We start from the raw sequence: 19,023 nt of genomic DNA, 5'->3' as shown, positions 1-19,023 counted from the left end.
AACTGGGCAAGACATTGTGATTTGTTTAGTTGGATAGCTGCCTTCCATCGCCTGATTATCCATTCATTCATTTATTTTTGGATGTATAAATTAAGCAGTTTTCTCATTGGCTGCCCATCTGTCTTTCCCATTAGGTGCACTATGTTTTGTTAACCATCTTCCTAGACCTCTGCAGAGTAGGCCCCTCTGACTGCCACTCTGACCCTGCTGCTCATTTTGATAATTGCAACCACCTTGCTTCTAACAGTCAAGTGCTGCTGTCTACCTCTTATTATCTGGGACCCTGTTGCTCCCATTGCTGTCAGGCAGTCCAGGCTATAGCAGCATTTCCTGCCACCAGCTCTGGCCCACAGGGAAGATCTGAGGGCCAGAGCATCTCCACCATGCTGATCTTCTCCACCAGGGTTCATCCCCTCAGCAGAACACGGTCTCCTGGTGGGTTTCTCAGCCCTAGTAGTATATTCACTCTAGTATTGCTTACTTCTCTAAGCTTTTTGATCCCTTCTTCCACTGTCTTCATAAGAGTTATGGCATTTCTGCTTCATTTAGTGTAGAGCAGGCTTCTAAAAGCCATTGTTTTAATACCTCTTAGGATACTTGCCAGGCTCTTATATCCTGTATCATGGGAGGGTGCCCCCATATCGATAACACTTGCCTTTAACCAGCTTCGTGTTCTATCCTGCTTGACGTACCATCCTCAGAATCCAGGTCCATACATAACCTTCTTGTTCCTGTGTTGGCTGGTCCTGTAGCTCAAGCCTTCTCAGGCTCAGGACATCCCCGATTGGGCTATATTGTGATTTGACTCTAGTTTCTGGCCTGACGGTCAGGGAAGGAGATGGGGGATGAATCTCGAGGAATGAGCATATGTCATACTGTTTCTGCATCATCTTCAAGCAAGGGGACAGCTATAACCCATCACAGGGAGCAGTGGGTCATGATTTCAGGCCTAGAGGGCTTAGGAGAACCTGAGGACTCAACTTTTTGAGTGCACTGACCAGATATCTCCCAAGTCTGATTGTCTCATTCCCCAACCAGAGTCCTGGGTCTGAACCTCAGCCTTTTCTGTGCTTTACTTAAAGGAGATATGTCTCTTTCTGTGATGCCAAGGAAGGTGTCTGATTTTCACAGTTCACTTAAATTGGTGATTAATCATTCTCAGCCTTTCTTCCTCAAGCACATTGATTGTACCCAGAAACAGCCATCTGATTCCAAGTTCCTTGTAGTTACTACTTCCCTCATATCTCTCAAATGCCTATGGTATTGCTCCCACCAATGTCCCATTCCCGTCCACCGTGGAGGAAGGTTAGCAGTTTCACTGCTTCAGCATGCCATGGACTGTGAATGCTTCAGCTGCCACCAGTGATGGGGCTCTCTGTGCCAGCTCCAAACTCTCACAGTGGCTCTGCTTCCTAGAATGACTTCTGAAGCCAGCTCCTTAGATTGGGTTTCTTGGGAAGCTAGGACTTTGAGATTTGCCTCCAGGAATTTTTTTTGGCAAGTGCTCTCAGGGACACTGCCTGCAAAGGAATGAAAGAAGCAGGACTGGGCAGAGGAGAAAGTGGAACTTCAATGCAGTTGCAAAGAAGCCTCCATCAGTTCCTCAGGAAGCTCTGGAGATGTCCTGAAACATGGCAAGGGCCAGCCTTTGGTACTGCCATGCTGGATACAGGCTGCTCCTGGGAGTCTAAGGCAGAATAGTAACTTCTAGCCCAGGGCAATTTGTAGAGAGAGACATCTGTGTGTCACCAGGAGCCAGCCTCCTAGCAGCTGGGCAAATGAGTGTTTTGGTCCTAAAGGGGGAGATCTGGGCAGTGCGCCGTAACATCCATCATGATAATCAAAGTATCCTAATGTACAAAAGGAAAAATAGTAAAGAGATGAAGACTCCAAGGAATGATGGTCAAAAAACCGTGTAGGCTTAATAATGGCCCCTGAAAGATGCCGACATTCTAATTCCTGGGACCTGTGAATGTTACCATATATGGCAAAGGGAACTTTGAAGATGTAGTTAGTTAAGAATCTTGATATGGGGAGATTACCCTGGATTATGTGGGTGGGCCGGTTGTAATCACAAAATTCCTTAGAAGAAAAAGGCAGGGGACCAGAGTGAGTAATAGCAGATGTGACAGTGGAATCAAGAAGTCTTTAAGTGCTACAAGGAAGGGGCATTGAGCCAGGGAATGCAGGCAGCCTCTGCTGCTGCTGCTGCTAAGTTGCTTCAGTCATGTTCGACTCTGTGCGACCCCGTAGATGGCAGCCCACCAGGCTCCCCCGTCGCTGAAAAAGACAAGGAAACTGATCTCCTGGAGCCTCCAGAAGGGAACAGCGCTACTGACGTCTTATCTTCAGTCCCATAAGATTTTGCGTGTCTGTCTCGAGAACTATAGAGAATAAATTTATGTTGCTTTGGCCACTGAGTTTGTGGTGATTTGTTACGGCAGCAATAAGAAACGAATTCAGACCTGTACAGGAAATTCACCAAAGAACAAATATAATACACATGCAGTTAAAAATGTATTCCCTAGTTACATTTGTCTCTACTAGCTATCAATGAAATTAAAATTAAAGCAGTAAGATACCACTTTTTATCATATTGGCAGAAATAAAACTTGTTCTTATTGAGGAGGGTTAAAGAAATATTCTCGAATAGTGCTGGTGGGAATGTTGTGTAAATAGGTACAACTTTTCTGGAGGGTTATATGAGAATATTTATCAAATGACTTTAATAAAATGTGTTATCTTCCTTGATCTAGAAATTCCATTTCTAAGACTTTATCCTAAGGTAATGGTTGGAGTATAATCTAAAAATGAAAAACTAATTTAAAATACTCTAAAAGTGAAAAATGGGAACTTCCTAAATATTCAAGAAGAGGGGACTGGTTGAATAAACGTTGACATATCTGTGCAATACCTCTGTATCCAGTTTTGACATTGAAAAATGTTGATTTATTGTTAAATGAAAGAGGTAGGTCACAAAATAATATCTATAATGTAATCCAGATTTTATTAAAACATGTATATGAAAATGTCTTAAAAGATATGTACCATACGCAATTTATATGGTGGTTATTTCTGGTAAGTTGTAGTTTAATACAGTAAGGGCTGTTGTGACGGTCATGGTCAGAATCATCATTATCATTGAACTGGCTGAGTTGGCCTTTATCCTGAAGCCTGTTTCTAAGAACTGGATGTTAGTCATTTCTGTGACCATGTCTTTCTCATAACCCTTTCCCCTTAAATAGAAACCCTTCCTTGTATCTGAATCCCAGGCTTGGGGCCTTAGTGCCTTGAGAAGTTGCAAATTCAAGAGCACACAGGGTCAGCAGGTAATATAAATGAGTAAAGAGAACAGGGGCAAGGGTAATTGATGCAGTCACACTTCATGTATTACATTTGTCAGACTAGTTTTTTAATTCTGTTAAGAAATACACTTTCTCCATTTTTCTTGGAAACATACTGTCTCTGTGGTTTATTTTGTTTTCCCACATTTAATCAAAACATAGGTACAGAAAAATATTTCTTCACCATAAGAAAAACAACATTGCAAGTGCAATGATAAATGTCAGCTGATGCTGTTGGATAAAGATGGGAAGTCATGGAGACACTGTGGAGAGGAAAGCCCTGCCCATCTGAAGGGGCAGTGGCTACTCAGCTTCAGCTGATCACTACCATATGGGAATGTGGCCAAATTGAACAAATTTACTGATTTTTTTTTCAAGAGAAGCAAGAAATTTGGATTTTTTTTTTTTTAAGTATTGGCTCAGATTTTAAAAATAGCACTATGGGAGCAAATAAAACATTTTAAAGTTGACTATGGCCCAGGAACTATCAGTTTGCAACCTCTGGTCCAGGATCAAAGACCTGGTTACTCTTGCCAATACTCCTTACCCACCCATCCATTAACAGACCTCCCAACTGTTGACTGATTCTTGTCTGGATCTCCCCCTATTTCATGTTTCCATAATCATTTTCATAATCAGTGCTCTGCCCTCTTGCTGGAACACCCTCATTCCTAAATATTCTTGGAAAATGTGTCTGTCCTCTGATAAGGTTTCCTTAAGAATAGATGAAATGAGTTAAGGCATAACTGGTAATTGGCTCACTGTTCTGTGGCAATGGAAAAGTATTCCTTGCCAATAATTTCTCTCAACACATTTTCAGACAAAGCAACATATGGGGTAATTATTTTTAGATCAGAAATAATTTGGGTGTTATAATATCAGTGTACGTAAACCTGGTAAGATTATATGAAGGTTTTCAAATGAGTTTTGAAACTAGTGACATATAAATTAAATGTTGAAGTGCTTGCCCACTTATTACTCAAAATATCAGCTCTACTATTTTTTTCTCCCTTCATAATAAGACAGCAATGCAGGCTGGGCTTAGCCCAGTGATAGAGCCTGTTGGATGTGAATGCAGCCTCTTGGCCTCTGCTCCCTGGTCCTGCAGTTCATTTAGAGTTCCCTGTGCTAGTACATGGCCCCACCATCCATCCATTTCTGCAGACTGAAGGCTAGGGGACATCCTGTACACGCCTTCTGCCTCTCCGCCATATCCATCCTAAATATCTCCCAGATCCATTTATTTTCCCTCATCCCTGCTGCTGTCCTATTCCAGGCCGCCACCCTCCTGCTCTTTGGCAGCTGCACTGGCCTTCTAACTACCTCCCTGTATCCACTGTCATCCCCTCTTAGTTCATTCCTGACGCTGTAGCCAGATACGACTTTCAGAACTGAAATTTTGTATATTACCTCTTCGCTTGGGACCCACCCAGTGGGTTGCATTGCTCTTTACATAAAGGGTAAAATCCTTAACATCATTTTAATATTATGTATGGACTACCTTCCATGTGTATTACTACTGTTATCTCTTGTTTGGTCCCCTTGCTTTGAGCTCCAGCATCTGCACCTGTTTCATATCTTCAAATGTGCCTATAGTTCTCTTGTTATGGACCACTCTCTACATCCTACTTCACCTTATCTAGTGAACCCCACCATGCCTTCGGAGCTCAGTCTGACCCCACTTCCTCAAGGAATCTCCCTTGAGCCGTCCTCCCTTGAGATCAGGTCCTCCTCTTTTTGCTGCATATTCTCTGACCTCCTGTTTTTCTGTAGCACTTGTCAGCTTGTAATTATACACATATTTCTACAACTGTTAGACTAACACCTGTTTTAACCACTAGTATATGAGTTCTGCTTTAGCTCCCTGTTGAGTCCCCACTGTCTGGCACAAAGGCGCTCAATAAATATTTGTTGAGTGAATGAATGGTGGTGAAGAGAATACTTCTGCCCCATCATGGGTCCTCAGAGGAGCCTGCACATGAGACAGGTATTTAAATAGATAGTTATACTTGGGGGGAGATGGGCTGTGATGGAGCTGTGTACCAACTGCAGAGGGACCCAGAATGAGGCTCAGCTCTGTTTCCATGATGCCCAAGTGAAGAGTGGACACCAAGAATTGCTTGTCATAGTCATAAGTATCCCTGCCAGGGCTTCACAGGTGACTGTAGTTCTGTGCACATGTTTTGTGGACATGTGAGAAGGATGGTTGTGGGCATGTGAGAAGGATGGTTGCATCTTTAGATGCAAAGACCATTGAAGCCAGTCACTTAACCTCTCCAAGCCTTAGTTTCCTCAGGAGTGAAGTGGGACATTGGGGCACATGTGAAGTGCTGAATACCTGGCACACCGCATGCATTCTGTAATGTTAGAACTAGTTTCTCCATGAACTAGAGGATCCCCATCCCTCTGAAAGATTCTTTTAACTATTTGTGATGCCAAAGACCAATGTTTTGCATGGTCTTAGCCCAGCGATTGAGACTAAAGGAGACTTGAGTGTGTGCGTGTGTTTGCATGCACACATGCCGCTACCCTGAAAACCTCTGGGGAGGCCCTTTGGGCATGAAAGGGAGGGGCTGTGCTAACCACCACCAGGAGCAGAGGGATGTTATCATATTCTGGTGGCTTTGATTTCATATCCAGAAGAAGTTAGACGGAGGTGACAGTTGAAGATACCTAATTCTTCCTAGGAAACTCAGAGATTTCATTTCTTTAAATCTTATTCTAATTTAGTTGATCTTTTCAATCAGTGTTTATTGTACATTCTGTTTATGTTTCAATGTTTATGCCAATATTAGTGTTTTTCAGCCTTTTTTTTTTTTTTTTTAAGAAAAAGAGAGTCCTGTTTTATAGGTCAAGAAGGCTAACTAGTTAAAGAAAGGGATGCTGTTGTCTCTGAGCCTGTATCAGAAACCCTGGCTGCAGTTTGGAACAGCTGAAGAGTTTAAAAAAACATGATGCCTGGGGCCACCCACACCAATTAGGTCAATATCTCTGGAAGTGGGCCCCTGGCATTCATTAGTGTTTTTGAAATCTCCCCTGGTGATCTGAATGTGCAACCAGAGTTGAGAGCCACCACTCCTGGGAGCCAGTACTGGAAAGCCTGGTTGTTCAGACCACAGAGCCTCCCAGTAAGGCCACCTGGTGGCAGCTCTTCTAATTTGCAGTGCCTGGTAGAGGACCAACAGTCTCCAAGTGTGTACTTGAACAAGCAGAGCAAGAATTCCCACTCACCTGGGAAGCACTGGGAAGAGGCTCTAGTGTGACTGAGAAAAGGCTGGTAGGAAATGGGTCCCAGACTGCCTCTGAAGGAGAACAGAGAAGAGGTGGGCGTATGGAAAGGCAGGAGAAAGGTGGCTGCTAGGGGAGGGTAGAAGAGCACAGCTTTACGTCCTGATTCTGTAGCTTGTTGGCAAGATGAGTCACCAAACTCTTGGGTACTCATGTTCTCATCTCTCAAATGAGGTTCATTCTGCTGAAAAGAGCTCTACAAGACAAGTCTGAGGCTGTTCACTCCTTTAGCATTTTAGGTGGATGAGCAGTAGGAAGAGCCTGTGTTGGAACCGAGAGTGCAGCTGTGAGGTCAGAGGGAAGAGCCATGGCTTTCCCTAGTCCTTAGTCTTGGGACTGAAATGACCTGGAATTAACCAGATAAGACTAAGAAGTAGTGATAGACCAGCTGTGGTGTGCCAGGAGTCATTCTAGACCTTTGAGAATAGAGATAATACACATAATGTGACAGTCCTTTGTGCTGTGCTTTGTTGCTCAGTCGTGTCCTACTCTTTGTGACCCCATGGACTGTAGCCCGTCAGGCTCCTCTGTCTGTGGGGATTCTCCAGGCAAGAATACTGGAGTGAATTGCGGATCTTCCCAACCCAGGGATCAAACCCAGGCCTCCCACATTGCAGGTGGATTCTTTTCCATCTGAACCACCAGGGGAGCCCAAGCATACTGGCGTGGGTAGCCTATCCCTTCTCCAGGAGATCTTCCTGACTCATGAAATGAACTGGGGTCTCCTGCATTGCAGGTGGATGTATCAGCTGAGCTACCAGAGAAGCCCATGATAATAAACTATTTGACCTTATTTGATGATAGAAACTCACACACCTCCAGTAGACAGAATAGTATAAGGAATCCCCATGTGCTCATCACCCAGCTTCAACAGTTATCACCTTGGGGCCAGTCTTGTTTTATGATAATCCCCATTCATCTCTTCTCCTCACTTACTATTTTGAAGCTAATCTCACATATCAAATCATTTCATTAATAAATATCTTCATTTGTATCTCTAAAAGATAATGATTCTCAATAATTATGATCACACATTTTAAAAAACCAATTCTTTTGTATTCTAAAATATCCAGTTGGTGCTCAAATTTCCAGTTGTCTCATAAATGTCATACTTTTTTTGTTTAATTTGAATCAAGTCCACACATTGCGATTTGTTGGTATATCTCTTAAGCATCTTTTAAAAAGAGATGTAGTAAAATATACATAATGTGAAATTTACCATTTTAACCATTTTTAAATATATAGTTCAGAGGCATTAAGTACATTCACGTTGTTCTGCTACCATCATGGCCCTCCATCTCTAGATCTTTATCATCATCCCAAACTGAAGCCTTATAGGCGTTAAATAGTAACTCCTCATTCCTCCCTTCCTCCAGCCTCTGGGAACCACATTCTGCTTTCTGTATTTATTAATTTGACTACTGCAGGTACCTCATATTAATGGAATCATACAGTATTGGTCTTTTTGTAGAATCGTGCAGTATTTATCTGTTTGTGACTGGCTTATTTAACCTAGCATAATGCCTCTTGAGAAACCTGTATGCAGGTCAGGAAGCAACAGTTAGAACTGGACATGGAACAACAGATTGGTTCCAAATAGGAAAAGGAGTACATCAGGGCTGTATATTGTCACCCTACTTATTTAACTTATATGCAGAGTACATCATGAGAAACGCTGGGCTGGAAGAAACACAAGCTGGAATCAAGATTGCCGGGAGGAATATCAATAACCTCAGATATGCAGATGATACCACCCTATGGCAGAAAGTGAAGAGGAACTAAAAAGCCTCTTGATGAAAGTGAAAGAGGAGAGTGAAAAAGTTGGCTTAAAGCTCAACATTCAGAAAACGAAGATCATGGCATCCGGTCCCATCACTTCATGGGAAATAGATGGGGAAACAGTGGAAACAGTGTCAGACTTTATTTTTGGGGGCTCCAAAATCACTGCAGGTGGTGACTGCAGCCATGAAATTAAAAGACGCTTACTCCTTGAAAGCAAAGTTATGACCAACCTAGACAGCATATTGAAAAGCAGAGACATTACTTTGCCAACAAAGGTCCATCTAGTCAAGGCTATGGTTTTTCCAGTGGTCATGTATGGATGTGAGAGTTGGACTGTGAAGAAGGCTGAGCACTGAAGAATTGATTCTTTTGAACTGTGGTGTTGGAGAAGAGTCTTGAGAGTCCCTTGGACTGCAAGGAGATCCAACCAGTCCATTCTGAAGGAGATCAGCCCTGGGATTTCTTTGGAAGGAATGATGCTAAAGATGAAACTCCAGTACTTTGGCCACCTCATGCGAAGACTTGACTCATTGGAAAAGACTGATGCTGGGAGGGATTGGGGGCAGGAGGAGAAGGGGACGACCGAGGATGAGAAGGGGACGACCGAGGATGAAGTCAGGCATCACTGACTTGATGGACGTGAGTCTGAGTGAACTCTGGGAGTTGGTGATGGACAGGGAGGCCTGGCATGCTGTGATTCATGGGGTCACAAACAGTCGGACATGACTGAGCGACTGAACTGGACTGAACTGAATGTCTAAAGTTTATCCATGTTGCAGTGTGTGTCAGACTTTAATTTCTTTGTAAGGCTGAGTAATATTCTCTATTGTATTTATATACCACACTTTATTTATTCATTCATCTATTGATGGACACTTGGGTTGCCCACATCTTTTGGCTGTTTTGGCTATCGTGAAGAATACTGCTATGAACGTGGGTGTGTAAATATCTCTTCAGTGGCTTTTAACCTGTAGGTACCCCCTTCAACTCTCTCCTTCCTTCCTTTCTCTCACTCTCCTTTTCTCTCCCTTTTTTCTTCTTGCAATTTACTTGTTGATAAAACTGGGTCATTTGTCCTGTAGTGTTCCCCACTATCTGGGATTTTGTTGATGACCTCATTAACTTTTGGGCTGGTGAAGGTATTTTACATTTTGTCATTTATACTGTACTCGTTCTGTGCCAGGCACAATTCTCAGTACTTAAAAATGTATGAACTGAATTAACCCTATGCAGTAAGTACTGTTCTTTGAACCTCCATTTTAAAGATAGGGAAGCAGGTTAAGTGGGGATTGAATGACTCACCCTCGATCACCCAGTTAGCATGTGCAGAGCAGGATTCTGTGCCAGGCCATCAAGTTGGATTATGCTATATACTGCTATTCAAGCTGAGAGGTTAGTCAATCAAAAATAGATCATGATTTAGATTCCTGGGGAGACAGGACTTAAACATGTGAAAGAAACTTTAAAAACACACATGATTAAAAAAAAAAAGAGGTGGAAATTCAAGTTAACAGGAAATGTTACCAGACCACACCTAAATTACCTTCCAAATGAGTAAGGTATAGTGTGAGTATCAGTGGCAAGTAATGGAGGAGAAATCTCTTCATAGCTCTCAGAAGTTAATGTAAACACATGAACCACTCAAGGTATTTTTTTTAATATTTATTTTTATCTATTTATTTGGCTGCACCAGGTCTTCATTGCAGCATACAGGATCTTCAGTTGTAGCATGCAAACTCTTAGTTGCAGCATGTGGGACCTAGTTTCTTGACCAGGGATGGAAGGCAGGCCCCCTGCATTGGAAGTGCTGAGTCTTAGTCACTGGACCACCAGGAAGTCCCCAACAGGGTGTTTTGTTAACAGAGCTGTGAATACTTGTTGCTAGAGAGCATATCCAGAATAGACAGGCATGCCACTTAGCAGAAATAAAGCCAGGTGAATGGCTGCCTATCTTACCGAGAGCCCCTGATGCCCCATTTCTAAGAGCTTCATGTTTTTGTGGTTGTAAACTTTATAAGTACATTTGCAACAACACAACACCTTTTTGGAAAGTGGAGAAAATCCTTAATCCCACCACTCCATCAGGTCTGTTTTCCTCAGTCTGTCTGTTCTGGTAGGCGTAAATGTGTACATATTTTTTGGTTGCTGCAGAGCTTTAGAAGTGTCTGAAACCTTAGTCTCTGGGCTTGTGAACTGAAAAGAGAACATTTTTTCTTTTGCTGCTGTTTGTATCCCATTGCTCCAATTAGCTTTGGGTAAAAGTAAAACCCATGTGTTGTTGAGGGTTCTTTTGTGGCCTTGGGATTCCCAGAAGACTGGGAAACAAGTTGGAGGCAGGGGGCCGTGATGGAAAAGACTCCGGGTGCCCAAAGGTCCAGAGCGCTATCCTCCTCCTCCGGCCCTGCCACAAACGCTCTGTGGGGCCTTACTGGGTCAAGCTGGGTGACTGCTGGGCCTTTCCAGCTTTGACATTTAAAGATGCTTGGATGCTAAGAAATCACAATTTTTTTTTAAACATAAATGAAAGCTACCTTTGTCTCTGAGCTGTAAAGGAGGCTTTAAGGTTATATTTCTGAAAAAGAGAACACAATCTTTTGTAGGAGAAAAATTGGTCAAATTGAGTCTTCCTGACTGGAGAGTTAAATCAGTTAGATTTAAATCAAATCTACCCAGCCTTGCCCTGTCGTCACTGAGAGATGAATCAGGAGAAATCTACCTTTGAAACTGACCTGGATTCTGAGACATCCATCACTTTTTAATGGATCCTTAGGATGTGGACGTTCCTTTGGGCTCTGTGTTTTCTGTGGGTGCCTGCGAATGAGGGAAAATGATAGCCAGCACGACCCATTTAAAAAGAGTCATATTTAGGAAAATGGAAAGCAACTCAGACACCTAAAATGATAACCTAGAAATTGAGGAATGATTAAGATTATCACCAGGTATTAGTTCTGTGGGGTCATCCAAAAGGTAGGATATCAGCCTTGGTAGGATATAGTCTAGTCCGGCTGGTCTGTGGCGGGATGCCAGACTGGCTGCATCTGAGTGCCCTGGGAGGTGAGGGGTGGGAAATCTTGCTGAAAATTCAGATTCCTAGGCCCCATTCTCAAGAGGTTCATTCTGTGGATCCAGGTGAGGTCTGGGAATCTGGGTATTTAAAAGTTCCTCCATTGATTATGACACTAACCAAGCTGGGTTTGGTAACTGCTGATCTAGTCCAAACTTATCCTTTTCCAGATAAGGAAATGGAGACACAGAGAAGGGGCAGGGGAGGAATTACCTGGAGGGAGAACTGGGTCTGCAGAGGTGCTCTCAGATGCTTACCATTTTATACCCTGAGAAGATAGCACATATGAAGGTGATGTCAAAACATGGAAGTGCTTTTAAAAATGCTCTTAAACGATAGTAGCACACCCTGGATGACTGTTGTTTAGTCGCTCAGCTGTGTCCGACTCTGCAACCCCATGGACTGCAGCACATGAGGCTTCTCTGTCTGTGGGATTTCCCAGGCAAGAATACTGAAGTGGGTTGCCATTTCCTACTCCACATATAAATAAGGATAGAATGGGGGCAGAAGATTTAGAGAAATAGTTCTCTATTGGGTATATGACTGTTAGATATCTTCTTTCCTTTTGTTGGGAACTTTTTTGGAGGGAAAAAAAATCTAAAAAAATAAATAGCATTTCAAATAAATATTGTTCTTATGTAGGGAAGTTGTACTTGAATAATTGGAATCTTCTTCCCAATGACTAGCCCCCATACCATGGCTAGAATTCACGGTAATGAGGTCACATATTTTACCACCATTTGGGTAAGAACTTTTACATTTATTTAACTTATGAGCAAAAGATGGGATTAGAGATCTTATTACCCTCTTGTATTTCTTCTCAATGTAATTAACCTAATTCTTCCTCCTGTTGGTGGAGTGAAGAAGGGAAAGTAGGTGGCCTATTCATAAAACTGGCACAGCCAGCACTCCGGGCATCAAGGGGGGTAGGGCACAATCTTATTACATTCCTGCTGGGAAACAGGCATGGCGCCAGGTACGGATTTCATGCAGCCTCCTGGGCCTCTGCTATGCACAGTTGAGGAAGCAGAGTCAGAGGCCTTACAGCACTTGCCAGAATCCCAGAATTACTGCAGGATAGATAGAGCTGAGACCAAACTTGGGGGCCTCTGTTTCCAGAGCCCACTACATCTTCTGAGCTGGTGACCCACGTGCTTCCTGGCCTGGGGGAGAATGACTGAGCAGTGAGGAACAGTTGAAGAAAGAGTATAGCAGGCCTAAGAGATGCTCCTCCGGCATTATCAGGCAAAGTAACATAACAATTATTCAATAACGTGACTTGCCAAATCCCAGGTGCTAGATGGTGCTAGAAGGCAGGGATTCCCAACAGGCAGCCCCCCAACCTCTATTTGAGCATTCCTAGCAATGGGGAGCTCAGTTCCTTAAATAAAGCCTTCCCTGGATATGAGCTCTGTAGGACAGGAACTGTGTCTGATTCTTCTTGCCTCCCTAGCACATTGCCTGTGTTTGTTCAATCCATTGAGAGCATATCCTATTACAGGAGGGGTATTGTTCCTTATATTGCAACCAAATATTCTCCCTGCCCCATTTAATCATTGTGCCTGGGGTAGATCATGAGTGATCCCTGGATGGAAAGTCAGGAGACAGAGGTTCTAGTCTTCAAGAATATTGCACAATCATTCAGAGCCTGAATTTCCCTATAGATTAAACAACATTGCTGGTATTACTGTTGGCTGAAGGCTTACCTCTGATGCCTTATGAGGCCAGGATGGGTGTGGGGGGCCCCTCTTAAAGATAGTACTCTGAGATCCCTGCCCGCCTTGGGACTCTGTGCCAGCCCAGTGCTGGACAGCCCGCTTTAAGGCACCTTGTTATACCAGAGAGATAGTCTTATGTAATATGTAAGTTGACACCTGAGAAAAATGTCATCCAAGAGCAACTGAGCCAGGACTTTCTATGATGTTCTTAGTGATTAGCTTTAAGGATTTTGAGGATGTGTCCGTTATCCAAAACTACCTCTAAGTTCAGTGATTCACTGGGGAGACTCTCAAGACTCATCACACACACAGATATGATGTATTACAGTGAAAGAATATAAAACAGAATCAGCAAAGGGAAAAGGCTCATGAGGCAAAGACCAGGGAAACCAGGTGTGAGCTTCCCAGAGCCTCTCCCAGTGGAGTCACATGGGATGCACTTCATTCCCCAGCAGTGACAACACGCGGGGCATGCCATTTACCAGGGAAACTCCCTGGACACGTGTGCCCAGGGTTTTTACTGGGAGCCAGTTGCCTCGGCACCCTCTGCTGAGCATATCCCCCAAATTCTCTAGACTCCCTGAAGATAAGTAGGTGTGCAGCATAAACCATATCTGCATGAAGAATTTTGGGATAATAAGTTGCTCTTACTAGGAAATGGTGGGAACCCTCCTCAAATTCCAAGTTCTCAGGTACCAGCCAAGGACCGCCCTCATGAGCAGGCCTTTCTAAGGATACAATCTCTGGTCTGTCCCACTAACCTTTTGGCCACCGAAGAAGTATTGCACAGTGGTCCTCCCTGGGGAACCTGGAGCCAGGCTGCCTGGGTTCCCATCCTGGCCTGCTGTCTGGGCATTTATACACCTGGGGACCGTTAGAGCCTTGACTCGGTTACTGTTGGCCTCCTGAGCACAGAGGAATCTGCACTGGAGAAAATTCTCAGGAGGAGGTTGATGGTGATGGGAAAGGCTGAAGGCACAGGGTAGCCCTCCAGCAGTCTGACAGCGGTGACATGATGAAATTGACCCCTTCGTCCACCTTCCTCCCTATACGGTGGGAAGAGACCAGCCCAGCTTCTAGTTCTAGCCATGCCACCAGCTGGCTCAGAAACCTTGAGCTGGCCCCTGCCACTCCTTGGGGCTGGACAAGATGTTCCAGAGTCCCCCAGCTCTGACAAACTGTGCTTCTAGGGGCCTCCCTGGAGCTGAATCTGGGTTAATATGCCGGCAAGTTCTGAGGTCTCCGTGTTAGAACCCAGGGGTCCTTTTAGACTGACCCAGGCAACCCAGACACACTTCAGTTCCCGGCCTCCTTTTCCTCATTCACAGTATTGTCCTTTCTGCTGTTTGCTGCCTACGTCTGTGTCTGTAGCTGTCCAGTGCATCTGTTTTTGGAGGCCATGGGTTATGACTGGGTCAGTGACCATGTGTCTATGACTGCCAGCAACCAGGAACTGCAGCGCAGAAAAACCCATGTTTGGGTGGCCCTTGCACCCTTCTGTCTCTCCTGACCGAGTGCCACATGTAGAGGTCCAGATGGGTCATGTGCTCTATTTCAAGGTGACAGTGCAGCGAGGGATATAAGGCAGGCTGCATTAGATGGGATTTGGGGTCACAAGTGACAGAAACCCAGTTCAAACTGACTTCAGCAGAGAGAAGGAATCAGTTGGGTGGGAACAGAATCATTCCAGGAACAGAATCACACAAGGACTTGGTTCTTCTCTCCCCTCCCTTTTTGATTCTGTGTTGGCTGCATTGTCTTGTAGCTTTTCTCCTCTTGGTGGGAAGACAGCAACCAGCAGCTCTCAGCAACACCAGGAAAAAAACAGATTCTTTTTGCTAACAGAGCAGACAGAAGTCCCCAGATTGAGCCTCAGTGGACCTGTTGGGGTCAGCACCCATCTCTGCCCCTGTCACTGTGGTCATGGGGATACAGTTGGCTCACATGAGCTGAGAGCAGAGGAAGAGTGGAAAGCCCATGGAAAATATGGGCTCTGTTTCCAGGAAGAGGAAGACATGGGCATTGAGCTAATTCTTTCCCTCTCCCTAAGGAGCTCACAATCTTGTTGGGGGAAGCAGACACAGAAACATCAAGAGAGGTCCCAACTAAAATAAAGGCAGAATGACATTTTTGCTCTATTAAAATCTTCATATCAGCAAATTTCAAGAACAGAGACAGAGGGAGGAAAGTCTACGACACATGTGGAACTATGATGCCTGTGTGTGTGTGTGTGTGTGTGTGTGTGTGTGTCTATGTGTATGTGATGGGCAGAGCCTAAGGGGATTTCCTGTTGGAAATGACCTTTCTCTGTCACTGTTGCTGTCCCACTGATAGCCTTTGGGCACTCGCCATGCCCCACCGCCATGCTGCACTGACAGCCTGCCAGGATCTTGCAATAGTAGGTGGATGTATATCCCAGCTCCCTTGACCCCAAAGTCCCCAGTGGACTGAGTTCTGTCACCCGAGGCAGGAACCTGCTTGACAGAGTGCTCTGGATTCCAACTCCTCTTCTGTTTCACTTCTGCTTTTCCTTACTGGTGTTTTTTGGGGTCATCTCTCAAATAAATATCCTCATCCCAGAGTCTGCTTCTGGAGAAAGCAGCTAAGACAGCCTGGAAGAATAAGTAAGATGTTTATGCATGCTCAGTTGCCTCAGTCGTGTCTGACTCTTTGTGACCCCATGAACTGTAACCTGCCCGCTCCTCTGTCCATGGGATTCTCCAGGCAAGAATACTGAAGTGGGTTGCCATTTCCTTCTCCCAGGGAATCTTCTTGACCCAGGGATCAAACCCGCCTCTCCTGTGTCTTCTGCACTGGCAGGTGGATTCTTTACCCACTGAGCCACCTGATGGATGGAGGTGATTAGGATGGAGGGAAGGTAGAAACAACGCAGGAATCACGTGAGGGAAAGTTTGGAGATGGAGCAGAGTTCACAGAACATAGAAGAGAGACAGTGGATTCAGTTTGGCCCAAACAGCACTTTTCAAGTCTTTTTGACTGTGATCCATAGTCAGATGTGCATTTTGTAGTGTGATACAGAACATCTACACCTACACACGCACACACACTCATAGACATATCTAAAACAGAATTTTCATGAAGTGAAAGCTTCCTGTGTGCGATGCACTCTGGCATTTCTTATTCTGTTCTATTTTAAGAAAAATTCCTGGTCAGGACCAGCTAGATCAATTTGGTGTCTCACTTATAAAGTGGGATATGCAGTTTAAAAAACACTAGACTAGAGATAATGGGGTAAGAATCAGAGTAGCGGGTGATAAGGGAGACAGTTAGGTTAGACGAGCCCTCAGAAGAGCTTGAATGTCATGCTGAAACATCTGCACTTGATTGGGAGTGCTGGGAGTCACTGCGGGCTTCTCAGTAAGGATGAGCTTCAGGAAGCTTATGATGATGGTGTAGGGGATGGGCTGAATAAGCAAGGAGACCGGTGAGGAGCCTGCCTTGTGGTCCAGCTGAGATGCTCCAGGGTCTGCTTAGAGCTGGGTCAAGGGGTGGAGAGGTGGGAACCAATGGTGGAGGCACCTGGCCTTAGTGCCTAATTGGGCCTGAAGACCAAGGAAAGTAAGAAAGAGACATTGGGGGCTCCAGGCTGGCTCAGTGGATGAGGGTGGGGCCATCACCTTCCTTGGTTCCTGATGAACTATTTATCAGGGCATGAAAGTTTCATTAATGTTATTCCAGTCTGCGAGTCTGGAAATGTCATAAAGAACTTGTTGACTGGTCAAGCAGCTTGTACTTAATGCATCCAGGAAGCAGAACTGTTCCCAGGGCTGTCGTAGTGGGAAGTAACCGTGCTGCAGCCGCCTTGCTTCTTGATGGATTTCATTCTATGACTCTTCACAGCACCCCTCTTCTCCCCTTGGGTGAGGCCCTCTGGCTCCCCCCAGCTCATCCACCTATTTACTGCACGATTCAGATGGAGCAGCTTGGAGGGCAGTGGGGTGGTACTGCGTTCTTGCCGTTTATTCACAGAACACTTGCCTGGCCAGGAGCCCACTGGATGCTGAGGATGCTAATTTGGTCCCTCCCCTTAAGGGGCTCATAGTCTTACTGAGGAACCAGACAGAGAAACACAAAGAGACATATAAAAGTAGCTCAACTAAAGCAAAGGCAGAATGCAGTGTCTGCCCTATTAAAACTGGTGCAGAAATCTTCAGGAACAAAGATAGAGGAAAGAAGGAGAAATAACTTTTTGAACACCAGTGATGTGGCAAGTGCATGCTTGTTGCTTTATTTACATTGGATGATTTGTCTTGCAGGAACTCAGTTGGTGTTGTATGAATCTGTGAGCAGTCCTCCAGTCAAAATTACCTGCGTGTGTAGGGGTATGGTGTATGTGCATGACATGTGGTGTGTGGGAGTGGTGGGCATGGGGTGTGTGTGTGTGTGTGTGCATGATGTTTGTGTGTGGGGTAGAATGCATGGTGTTTATGTGTGTGTTATGTGTATTGTATATGGTACGTGTGTATGTTAGTTACAGCACAGATCCTTGGGTCCCATCCCAGACCTACTGATTCAGATTCTCTGTGCAGAGGTGGAGGGGTGTGGAGGGAGCCCAGGAGCTTGCATTTTACAAGGCCGCCAGGTGATTCCTATGTGTGCTAAGGTATGAGACTCTCAGAGGGAGCAGCTGGCAGGGAGAGACTGGCACTGAGTGGGCAGCTAGATCTCAGGAAGGGGCTCCTGGGTCCAGGGAGAGGGTGAGTGGGAGGCTCTCCCTGAAGTAGAATGTGGGAAACCAGGATTTTCTTGGCCCATCATAAATGGGCCTTGTCTTTGAAACCTTTTCTTCTGTATATGCATGTGTGAGAGAGATAGTTGATGATTAGATATGAGGCTGAAATTTATGCCAGGTTAATTAAGTTTTATTTGTAGGAAAAACAAGGCATGCAGTTTTTTTCCTGAGGGGTGGGGAGGGTAGCACTGCCTCCTGTCCATCCCAAGGCAATGCCAGGCTCCTGGCAGCTGTCACGTTCATGGGTGTGGCAGTCCAGGTTACCCCAGTCATACAAAGTGACTGTGTATATGCACAGCGGATACTTTGGGCAAATATGACCTGTTTCTGCGGTGGTTGCTGGATGTCTCGGAGCAAGAGGCCCTGCTGGAGAGGATGCTTTCTTGAGATGTCTTAGGCAGGGGGCTCCCAGCATTCTCCATCACTGTGCTCCGGGCAGAGCCACACACTCACCTTAGCTGCCTGTGGGTCATCACAGAGTCTTTTGGAAGGAAGAAAGGAAGTACGGGCGAGGGGAGAGGAAGAACCAGCCCTGCATGGGAAATGGGGCACTGGTTCCTGCCTACCCCCACCAGCCTCTCTGTTCCCCTGGACAAGTCACTTCCTTCTCCAGGTCTTCTTCTCCAGCTTTAACCTGGAGGGTTTGAACTCGATTATCTCTAAGTGCATGCAACCTCAGACATTTTGAGTCAGTGATTAGAATTAGATAGCAAACATTTCTCATTAATCTAGAACACCCTTTGGATAACTGTAGAGTTATGTATTTTGTTCTGGGTCTCTTTCCAGGTCTTTTCATTTCTTTGTTCCCATTTTGTACTCCTATTTTTAGCTCCTCTTTTTCCCTAACTTTCTTCAAAAAGGATTTGGGAAGACAGACCTGAGTTTGAATCCAGACTGTACCACTTCTGTTTGTGTGATCCCTGGCAGATTCTTTTTTTTTTTTTTTAATTTTCTTTTCTTTTCTTTTATTTATGTATTTTTTAAAATCTTTAATTCTTACATGCGTTCCCAAACATGAAGCCCCCTCCCACCTCCCTCCCCATAACATCTCTCTGGGTCATCCCCATGCACCAG

General features: G+C 44.8%; 1 protein-coding gene across 1 annotated transcript in view; it reads left to right on the top strand.

The window, feature by feature from the left end:
- The window catches only part of GABBR2 (gamma-aminobutyric acid type B receptor subunit 2), a 367,577-nt gene that overhangs the window by 38,643 nt on the left and 309,911 nt on the right, over positions 1–19,023 (top strand). The gene's annotated exons all lie outside the window — the stretch shown is intronic.

This window comes from Budorcas taxicolor, chromosome 8, assembly GCF_023091745.1.
Source record: "Budorcas taxicolor isolate Tak-1 chromosome 8, Takin1.1, whole genome shotgun sequence".
In the NCBI taxonomy this organism is placed as follows: Eukaryota; Metazoa; Chordata; class Mammalia; order Artiodactyla; family Bovidae; genus Budorcas; species Budorcas taxicolor.
Note: the sequence above shows the minus strand (reverse complement) of the source record. Positions and strands in the feature narration are given on the sequence as shown.